At 38.9% G+C, this 10,013-nt stretch overlaps 1 pseudogene; it reads right to left on the reverse strand.

Annotated features, from left to right (window-relative positions):
* Positions 1-8,995: 8,995 nt before the first annotated feature.
* Positions 8,996-9,499, reverse strand: LOC123568307 (serine/arginine-rich splicing factor 3 pseudogene; annotated as a pseudogene).
* Between the last annotated feature and the right edge of the window lie 514 nt (positions 9,500-10,013).

The raw sequence follows: 10,013 nt of genomic DNA on the forward strand, positions 1-10,013 counted from the left end.
TTAATTTCCAGTTCCCTGGTGACATATGATGTTGAGCATCTTTTCATACAGTTATTTGCCATTTGTATGTCTTCTTTGGTGAGATATATATTCAGACCTCTTACTTACTTGTTAATTAGATCATTAATTTTATTATTATTGACTGTTAAGAATTCTTTGTATAATTTGGAGTAAACAGATAGCCTACAGAATGGGAGAAACTATTCACAACTACATGTCTGACAGAGGTCTACCATCTAGAATCTATAAGGAATGGAAACAAATTGACAAGCAAAAAAGACATTTCTCAAAAGAAGACATGTAAGTGCCCAAGAAACGTGAAAAGATGCTCAACATCACTAATTCATCAGATAAATGCAAATAAAAACCACAATGAAAAAACATCTCACACCAGTAAGAATGGCTACTATTACAAAGTCAAAAAACAACAGATGCTGGCAAGACTGTGGAGAAAAGAGAATGCTTATACACTGTTGGTAGGAATGTAAACTAACTCAGCCACTGTGGAAAGCAGTTTGGAGATTCCTCAAAGAACTAAAAACAGAACTACCATTCAACCCAGAAATCCCATTATTAGGTATATATCCAAAAGAAAAATTGTTCTACCAAAAAGACACTTGCACTTATGTGTTCATCACAGCACTATTCACAAGAGCAAAGATATAGAATCAACTTAGGTGCCCATCAGTGGTGGATTTGATAAAGAATGCATGGTACACGGCCGGGCGCGGTGGCTCAAGCCTGTAATCCCAGCACTTTGGGAGGCCGAGATGGGCGGATCACGAGGTCAGGAGATCGAGACCATGCTGGCTAACACGGTGAAACCCCGTCTCTACTAAAAAATACAAAAAATTAGCCGGGCGAGGTGGCGGGCGCCTGTAGTCCCAGCTACTTGGGAGGCTGAGGCAGGAGAATGGCGTGAACCCAGGAGGTGGAGCTTGCAGTGAGCTGAGATCCGGCCACTGCACTCCAGCCTGGGCAACAGAGCGAGACTCCATCTCAAAAAAAAAAAAAAAAAAGAATACATGGTACACATATACCATGGAATATTATGCAGCCATAAAAAGGAACAAAATCCTATGCTCTGCAACAGCATGGATGCAGCTAGAGGCCATCATCCTAAGTGAATAAACCCAGGAACAGAAAATCAGATGCCACATGTTGTCACTTATAAGTGGAAGCTAAACATTGGGTACTCATGGACATATAGATGGCAACAAGAAAGCAATCTTATTTTAAAAGGCTACCAAAAAAATAAAATTTAATTTAAAAAAGCCTAGGAATAAATTTATCCAAGGAGGTGAAAGACCTTTACCATGAAAACAATAAAAGATTGATGAAAAACATTGAAGAGGACCTAGAAACGGAAAGACATTCCATGTTCATGGGTTGGAAGAATTAATATTTTTTAAATGACCACACTATTCCAAATGATCTACAGATTAAGTGCAATCTCTATCAAAATATCAATGATATTCTTTGCAGAAATAAAAACAATCCTAAAATTCATATGGAACCACAAAAGACTCGGACTAGCCAAAGCAAATCTGATACAAAGAACAAAGCTGGAGGCATCACACTGCCTGACCTCAAAATATAGTACAAAATAATAACCCGAAAAGCACAGTCCTGGCATAAAAACAGATACATAGACTACTGAAACAGAATAGAGAACCCAGAAATAAATACATGTATCTACAGCCAATTGACTTTCAACAAAGACATCAAGAATGTACACTGGCTGGAGGACAGCCTCTTCAATAAGTGGTACTGACAAAACTGGTTATCCATATGCAGAAGAATAAAACTAGACCCCTATATCTCACCATATATAAAAACAAACTCAAAATGGATTACAGACTTAAATGCAAGACCCAAAACTGTAAAACTACCAGAAGAAAACCTAAGGAAAATGCTTAGGTCATTGATCTAGGCAAAGATTTTATGGATGAGACCACAAAAGCACAGGCAACAAAACGAAAATAGACAAATGGGATTATATCAAACTAGAAAGCCTCTGCACAGCAAAGGAAACAATCAACAGAGTAAACAGTGAACTTGCACAATGGGAGGAACTATTTACAAACTACTTATTTGACAAGGGATTAATATGCAGAATAAATAAAGAACTCAAATAACTCAATCGCAAATAAAACAACAAAGAACCCTATTTTTTTTTTTAATGGGCAGATGATCTAAGTAGGCATTTTTCAAAAGATCTACAAATGGCCAACAAGTATAAGAAAAAATGCTTAATATCATTAACCATCAGGGAAATGCAAATCTAAACTGCAACGAGATTTCCTTTCATCCCAATCAGAACAGCTATTATCAAAAAGACAAAAAATAACAAGTACTGGAGAGGATGCAGATTAAAGGGAATTCTTACACACTGTTGGTGGATATGTAAATTAGTACAGCCACTATGGAAAACAATATGGAGGTTCCTCAAAAAACTAAAAATTAAGCTACCATATGATCCAGCAATCCCACTACTGGATATACATCCAAAGGAAAGAAAATCAATATGTTAAAGAGATATCTGGCTTTCTGCCTCCACTACTCCCATGGTGCCCATGAGAAAGCTGTGGTGAAGGGAGGCAAAAAAAAAAGCAGGTTCTGAAGTTCACTCTTGATTGCACCCACCCCATAGAAGATGGAATCATGGATACTGCCAATTTTGAGCAGTTTTTGCAAGAAAGGATCAAAGTGAACTGAAAAGCTGGGAACTTTGGTGGAGGGATGGTGACCGTCCAAAGGAGCAAGAGGATGATCACCATGACATCTGAGGTGCCTTTTTCCAAAAGATATTTGAAATACCTCACCAAAAAATATTTGAAGAAGAATAATCTTCATGATTGGTTGTGCATAGCTGCTAACCGTAAAGAGAGTTACAAATTATGTTACTTCCAAATTAACCAGGACGAAGAAGAGGAGGAAGACAAGGATTAAATTTCATTTATCTGGAATATTTTGTATGAGCTCTTGAATAAAACTTGGGAACCCAATTGGTGGTTTACCGTTGTATCTCTGCAGTGTGGATTGAACAGAGAATTGGAAATCATAGTCAAAGGGCTTCCCTTGGGCCACCACTCACTTAATTGTAACATGATTTTTTTATTTTTTATTTTTTTCTGCTTGAAAATTTCAATTCTTGTGGTAATACTAGAGTAGAAGGAGAGGGTGACTTTACAGAACTGACAGACATTGGGCAGGCAGATGAGGGCGTGTAGGTATGGGCTGAAGGGACTGTTTTATTTTAAAAAATGTGACTGTCAATTGTTTCTGTTGCTTCTCCCAAAGAATGATTCGGATACAAGTGGGCTCCTCTCATTCATTAAAAGAAATCGTAGCGAGGTGCGGTGGCTCATAACTGTAATCCCAGCACTGAGTCCTTAACCTGTGGGATCTGGCACTATCTCCACGTAAATAGTGTTAGAATGGAATTGGAGGACATTCAGCTGGTGTCTGCTGTTTGGTTGAGGGGAAAGATCCCCATACATCTGGGAGGCTGAGGTGCGCGGATCATGAGGTCAGGAGTTCGAGACCAGCCTGGCCAACACGGTAAAACCCCGTCTTTACTAAAAATACAAAAATTAACCAGGCAGGGTGTCAGGCGCCTGCAATCTCAGCTACTCGGGAGGCTGAGGCAGGAGAATTGCTTGAACCTGGGAGGCGGAGGTTGCAGTGAGTCTAGATTGCACCACTGAAGACTCCGTCTCAAAAAAAAAAAAAAGAGAGAGAGAGAGAAAAGAAAACGCGACATCTTTCTAAGATTCTCTGCCTGGGAAAATGACAGTGTCAATAAAATGTGGGTTTCTGGGCCATTCATCTTACTTTGATTTTTTTATTACAAATTTGTCTTGATGCACACAATTACGTCTACTAATCCCCTTCTTCCTAGAGAGAGAAACTGTGCTCCTTCAGCGTTGCTGCAAAGTCCATCACTCTCCATAAAGGGGTTTGGGGAATTGATTGTAGAAGTCCTAGGTTCTAAATTAACTAGATGTGTACAAAAATGAATGTGTAAGTGATCTGTTTCTACAAGTCTTTGCAACAAGCTGTCACTTTGGTCTCCAGCAGAGGGCGCTAGAGGAATAGTGCTTCCAGATGTGGCCTCCTGTGTGGGGCCTGAAGAAGGCACTGGGAGGCCCCCCATGCCAAAGAAATGGAAGGTGCCCGGGAAATAGCTGCCTCATGCGACTTAGGTCATGACGCTGGATTTAATGTCAGAAGTCATTCTACAAACAGTGGTGTGGCGCCGTGTGTGCAGAGGCTAGAGAACTGCCGAAAGGGGCTACCAAGGCTGTGAAAAAATACACAATTGTTGCCATGAGTGACTTTGAAAGACGCTGGTGCCTTGTAGTGCCCTTCTGAAATTCAAACAATAATGCAGAAGTGTGTGTTTTAGAATTTACGGTGTATGAAATTCATGTTTTTAAAAGTGCTTGCCTACAGATGGTTTCCACACCTGACATTGTGCTCTGCGAGTGGCATAGCTGGAAATTCAATGTTCAATCCTATTTTGGCTCCAGTTTAACATTTGGTGCTCTGTGGACTGAGTTGAACTTGTTTAGGCTTTGCAAATTCACTTGTGTTAAAGGCTCTAGCATTTTCCATTCCTATGCAGATTTCTTTGAAGCAGAATTGCCTGCATATTTCTTCTCTGCCTTCACAGAAGGCAATGTCCCTTACCATGATTATTAACTATAAGTTTGTGGCTTGAGTTTACAAGTTTTACTTGTTTGTTGCATTGATGTTCCCATGTAGTAAGTAATTTTTAGTTTGGTTGTGAAAAAAACCCTGGGCTGAAGTTAGCATTTAAGTTACAAAACAAAACACAACAAAACAAAAACAAAAAAGCTAGTCCCAGATTTAAAAAATTGTAGTAAAATTGAAACTCACTGGTTTTTCTCTGAACTCTTGTAATCAAGTTTTGATCACATTTTCTATTAAAGTGGCTAACACATGGCTACAAAAAAAAAAAAAAGAGAGAGAGAGATCTGCATTCCTGTGTTTATTACAGCACTATTCATGATGGCCAAGATATGATATCAACCTAAGTGCTCACCAACAAATTAATGGATAAATAAAATGTGGTCTATAACCACAATGAAATACTATTCAACCTTAAAAAATAAAATTCTGTCATTTACAGCAACATGAATGAACTTAGAGGATTTTATGTTAACTGAAATAAGCCAGGCACAGAAAAATAAATACCACATGTTCTCACTTATATGTGGAAGAATAAAAAGTTGAGCTCATAGAAGCAAAGAGTAGAGTAGTGGTTATTAAAGGCTGGGAAAGGCAGGGAGGTGGGGAGAATTGGGGGAGGTTAGCTAATGGACAAAAAATTACAGCTGGATAGGAGGAAAAAGTTCTAATGCTCTATAGCATTGTAGGGTGACTATAGTTAACAATAATTTATTATATATTTTTAATAGCTGGAACAGAGGATTTTGAATGTTCCTACCACAAAGAAATTATAAATGTTTGAGGTGATGGATATGATAATTACCCTGATTTGAGCATCACACTTTGTATACATGTATCAAAATATCACACTGTGCCTCATAAATATATGCAATTATGTGTCAATTAAAAATAAAAAAAAAAGAAAGAATCTATTCACCATATATATGAGAGCTTTTTCTGACTCTCGATTCTATTTCATTGGATATGTCTGTCCTTATGCCAGTGCCATTCTGTTTTAATTACTGTAGCTTTGTAGTAAGTTTTGAAATCAGAAAGTGTGGGTCTTCCAACTCTATTCTTCCTTATCAAGATCGTTTTGGTTATTCAGGGTCACTTTCAATTCTATGTAAATTTGAGGATCAGCTTCCCCATTTGTGGAAAAAAAAGGCTGTTGGAATTTTAGAAGAGATTGTATTGAATTTGCTGATTATTTTCAGCAGTATTGACATCTTAACAGTGGTACATCTTCCTATCCACAAGCACAGAATGTATTTTCAGTTACTTTGATCTGAAAGGACACAAAGATAGATGTGTACCCGCCCCCCACCCGCTACACCCTTGTTCTGCTCTCTAATCTTTGCACATACCAGAGATTTCATAAGTTCTGTGAGTACCTGGTTTTCTGCACGTACCAGAGATTTTGTTTTGCACATATCAGAGATTTTGTAAGTTCTGAGGCAAGGTCACAAGACGTGTTTAAGTAAGATAAACTCTTGCTGCCATAAACCTGCTCTCCCACCTCAAAGTTTGAACCAAAATATCAGAAATGGCGGGAACCAATCATAGTTAGCCAAATCGCCTTGTTCAAACACTAGCCAATCATATATCTGATTTGTATAATAACTCTATGCCCACTTTTCTTAGACTATATAACACTGCTCGGAGCTCAGTGGGGGAGCTCTCCTGCCCGTCTCGTTTCACGAGCGAGGGAGAGTTCCAGGTTCGAACCTGTAATAAAGATCCTTGCTGCTTAGCTTTGACTCTGGACTCTGGTGGTCTTCTTCGGGGAATAAATGGTCTGGGCATAACAGATCTTTTTAATTTTTTTGTATTTTTATCTTTTATAGTTTTCAGTGTATTAATCTTTCACTTCTTCAGTTAAATTTATTTCTAAGTATTTAATTATTTTAGATGCTATTGTAAATGGAATTTCTCTCTTAATTTCCTTCTAGTGTATAGAAAACAATTTGTTTTTGTGTGTTGATTTTGTATACTGCAACTTTGCTGAATTCATTCATTAGCTCTGAGTTTTCTTGTGGATTCTTTGGGGTTTTGTATACAAAGGATTCTGTCATCTATACTTAGAAATAGTTTCACCTATTCCTTTAGATTTGGATGACTTTTTTATTTTATTTTATTTTTTTAGATGGAGTCTCACTCTGTTGCTTTGGCTGGCATGTAATGGCACGATCTCAGCTTGCTGCAACCTCCACCTCCCAGGATCAAGCGATTCTCCCACCTCAGCCTCCAGAGTAGCTGGGATTCCGGGCACCTAACATCATGGCGGGCTAATTTTTGCATTTTTTGTAGAGACAGGATTTCGCCTTATTGGCCAGGCTGGTCTTGAACTCCTGATCTCAGGTGATCTGCCTGCTTCGGCCTCTCAAAGTGCTGGGATTACAGGCATGATCATCGCGCCCAGACCGTTTGTTTTTTGTATTATTTGTAGAGACAGGGTGCCACTATGTTGCTCAGACTGGGCTCAAACTCCCAGGCTCAAAGAATCTGCCCACTTTGGCCTCCCAAAGTGCTGGGATTACAGGCGTGAGCACCACACCCAGTCTATTTGCTTTTCTTGTCTTGCTAGAACTTTCAATTCAGTGTCAAATAGCAGTGGGAATCTTTTTCTTGTCCCTTGTCTTAAGGGGAACTCATTCAGTTTTTTTTTACCATTGAATATACTGTTAGCTGTTAAGTTTTCCAGAAACACACTCTATCATGTTGAGAAATTGTCCCTATGTTACTAATTTGCTGAGAGTTTTTTTTTTTTTTTTTTAAGATGGAGTCTCACTCTGTCACCGAGGTTGGAGTGCAGTGACACCATCTCCCCGCCTCAGCCTTTCAAGTAGCTGGGACTACAGGTGCCCACCACCACGCTCGGCTAATTTTTGTATTATTTAGTAGAAACGGGGTTTCACCATGTTGGCCAGGCTGGTCTTGAACTCCTGACCTCAGTTGATCCACCCATCTAGGCCTCCCAAAGTGCTGGGATTACTGGCGTGAGCCGCTGCACCAAGCCGAGAGTTTTTATTATGAAAGAGCCGAGAAGTTTTATTATGAAAGGGTGTTAAATTTCCTCAAATGCTTTTTCCATGTCAATTGAGATGATAATGTGATTCTTTTCCTTTTGTTCAAATTGAAACGTCCTGCATTCCATGGTAAAATCCCATTCGATTGTGAATAATCCTTATGGTATACTGATGGAGTCAATTTGCTAATTTTTTTTTTTTTTTTTTTTTGAGCCAGTCTCACTCTGTCACCCAGGCTGGAGTGCAATGCTGTGATCTCAGCTCACTGCAACCTCCGCCTTCTGGGTTCAAGCAATTCTCCTACCTCAGCCTCCCGAGTAGCTGGGATTACAGGCTCATGCCACCACGCCAGGCTAATTTTTGTATTTTTAGTAGAGACAGAATTTCACCATCTGGTCGCGAACCCCTGACCTCAGGTGATCTGCCTGCCTTGGCTTCCCAAAGTGCTGGGATTACAGGCATGAGCCACCGCGCCTGGCCTTGCTAATATTTGTTAGGGATTTTCCATCTATATTTATAAGCAATGTTAGTCTGCAATTTTCTTTCCTTGTGATGTCATCTGGCTTTAACAGCAAGGTAATGCTGGTTTCACAGAATGCATAGCAAGTTTTCCTTGCTATCCCCAAAACTTAAATTTTTTGAATTATTTGAGAAATAATTTGTGTTAATTTTCTTTGTTTAGTAGAATTCACCTGTGAAGCCATCTGATTCAGGACTTTTCTTTTGGGGAAGTTTTTTCTTAATTATGTTTACAATTGCTTTGTTATAGAACTGTTGAGATTTTCTATTTCTTGTGTCAACCTACAGAATTTCTACGTTTCAAGAAATGTATTCTTTTCCTCTAGGTTGTCCATTTTTTCATCTATTTTTCTATTCTCTTATAATCCATGTTATTTCTGAAAAATCAGTGGTAATGTCTCCATTTTCATTATTATTATTATTTTGCAGGTTTAGAGCTTTATTATCAGTCTATACGTAACTAAAGTTCAAAGCAAATTCAGTTAATTCAATTCTGCTTGAATTAACTGTAAAGTAACAATACTTGGTATTACATGCCTCATATGATCCATTTCAAACCATAGATAATTATACCTTTGTGTCACTATTTCAAGAGACAAATTTGAACAGCTAAAACATCTTAAAAATGCACCAAGCTTATGAAATCTCAAACAAAACTTGAATTTTCTGTACATATTCCTGTCAAATGAAGTAATTTCCTGTACACCACTTATCTTGCAAACTGTTCTTTGTTTTTTTAATTTTTCTTTTTATTTTTTATTTGACCTACATCGGCTCCGAGACCTAGAGAAGGATCCCGACGGCTTGTGATTTCTCTCCGGAGACAGCGATCTCTCTCTTCTCCTAACTCTAGAAAGGGACCTGCTCCCGCAGCGAGAGAGGCTTCTCCTTGGAGATCTGCGACGAGGTGGAGGACGCCTCCTGCAATAATCATCTCGAGGGCGACGACCCCGAGAGGGAGGTGGGCCACGATTTCTACTTCTTTTTTCATCATTCGACAGTTCCACTGTCACACAGCGGCCACATAGTGTTCTTCCATCTAGCTCTGGGATCGCATCAGCTGCACCTCGGGGATCTTAAAATTCAACAAAAGCAAAGCCGGCAGGGTTTCTAGCAACCCACACACTTCAGAATGGTCCATAGTAGCCAAAAGCCCGTTCCAATTCAGTCTTGTTGCCATTGTTTCCAAGATTGCCTACACAAATCTTACAGTCCAATGGACAGGAATCACAATGCATTTCGAGATCTAGGGTAAAAAATGCGGAGGCTCAAACCCATACACTCCGTTGTGTCTTCCCGCTTTCCTCCCTCCCAACCCCCAGCAACGAATGCTCTGGCTCACCCGGCGTCCACGAAATGGCTGTCCATTTTTATTCTTATTTTTATTTAAGTCATTTGCATCTTTTCTCTTTTGTTTTTTTGTCAGTCTAGATGGAAGCTTGTCAATTTTGTTTCTCTTTCCCAATAAATTATTTGCTTTATTGATTTTTTCTATTGCTTATTGTCTCTACTTTTTAATAATCTCTCCTCTAATCTTTATTACTGTCTTATTTCTGCTATCTTTGGGTTTTGTTTGCTCTTCGTTTTCCAGTTCCTTAAGATGTAAAGTTGAGTTATTGATTTGAGATCTTTTGTAATATAGACATTTACAGCTATCGGCTTCCTCTTAGCCCTGCTTTTTTGTCGCATCTCGTAAGTTTTGATATGTTGTGTTTTTATTTTCATTTATCTCAAGATACAAATATTCTTTGTGGTTTCTTCTTTGAT

The sequence above is a fragment of the Macaca fascicularis genome, chromosome 13, assembly GCF_037993035.2.
Source record: "Macaca fascicularis isolate 582-1 chromosome 13, T2T-MFA8v1.1".
Taxonomy (NCBI): domain Eukaryota; kingdom Metazoa; phylum Chordata; class Mammalia; order Primates; family Cercopithecidae; genus Macaca; species Macaca fascicularis.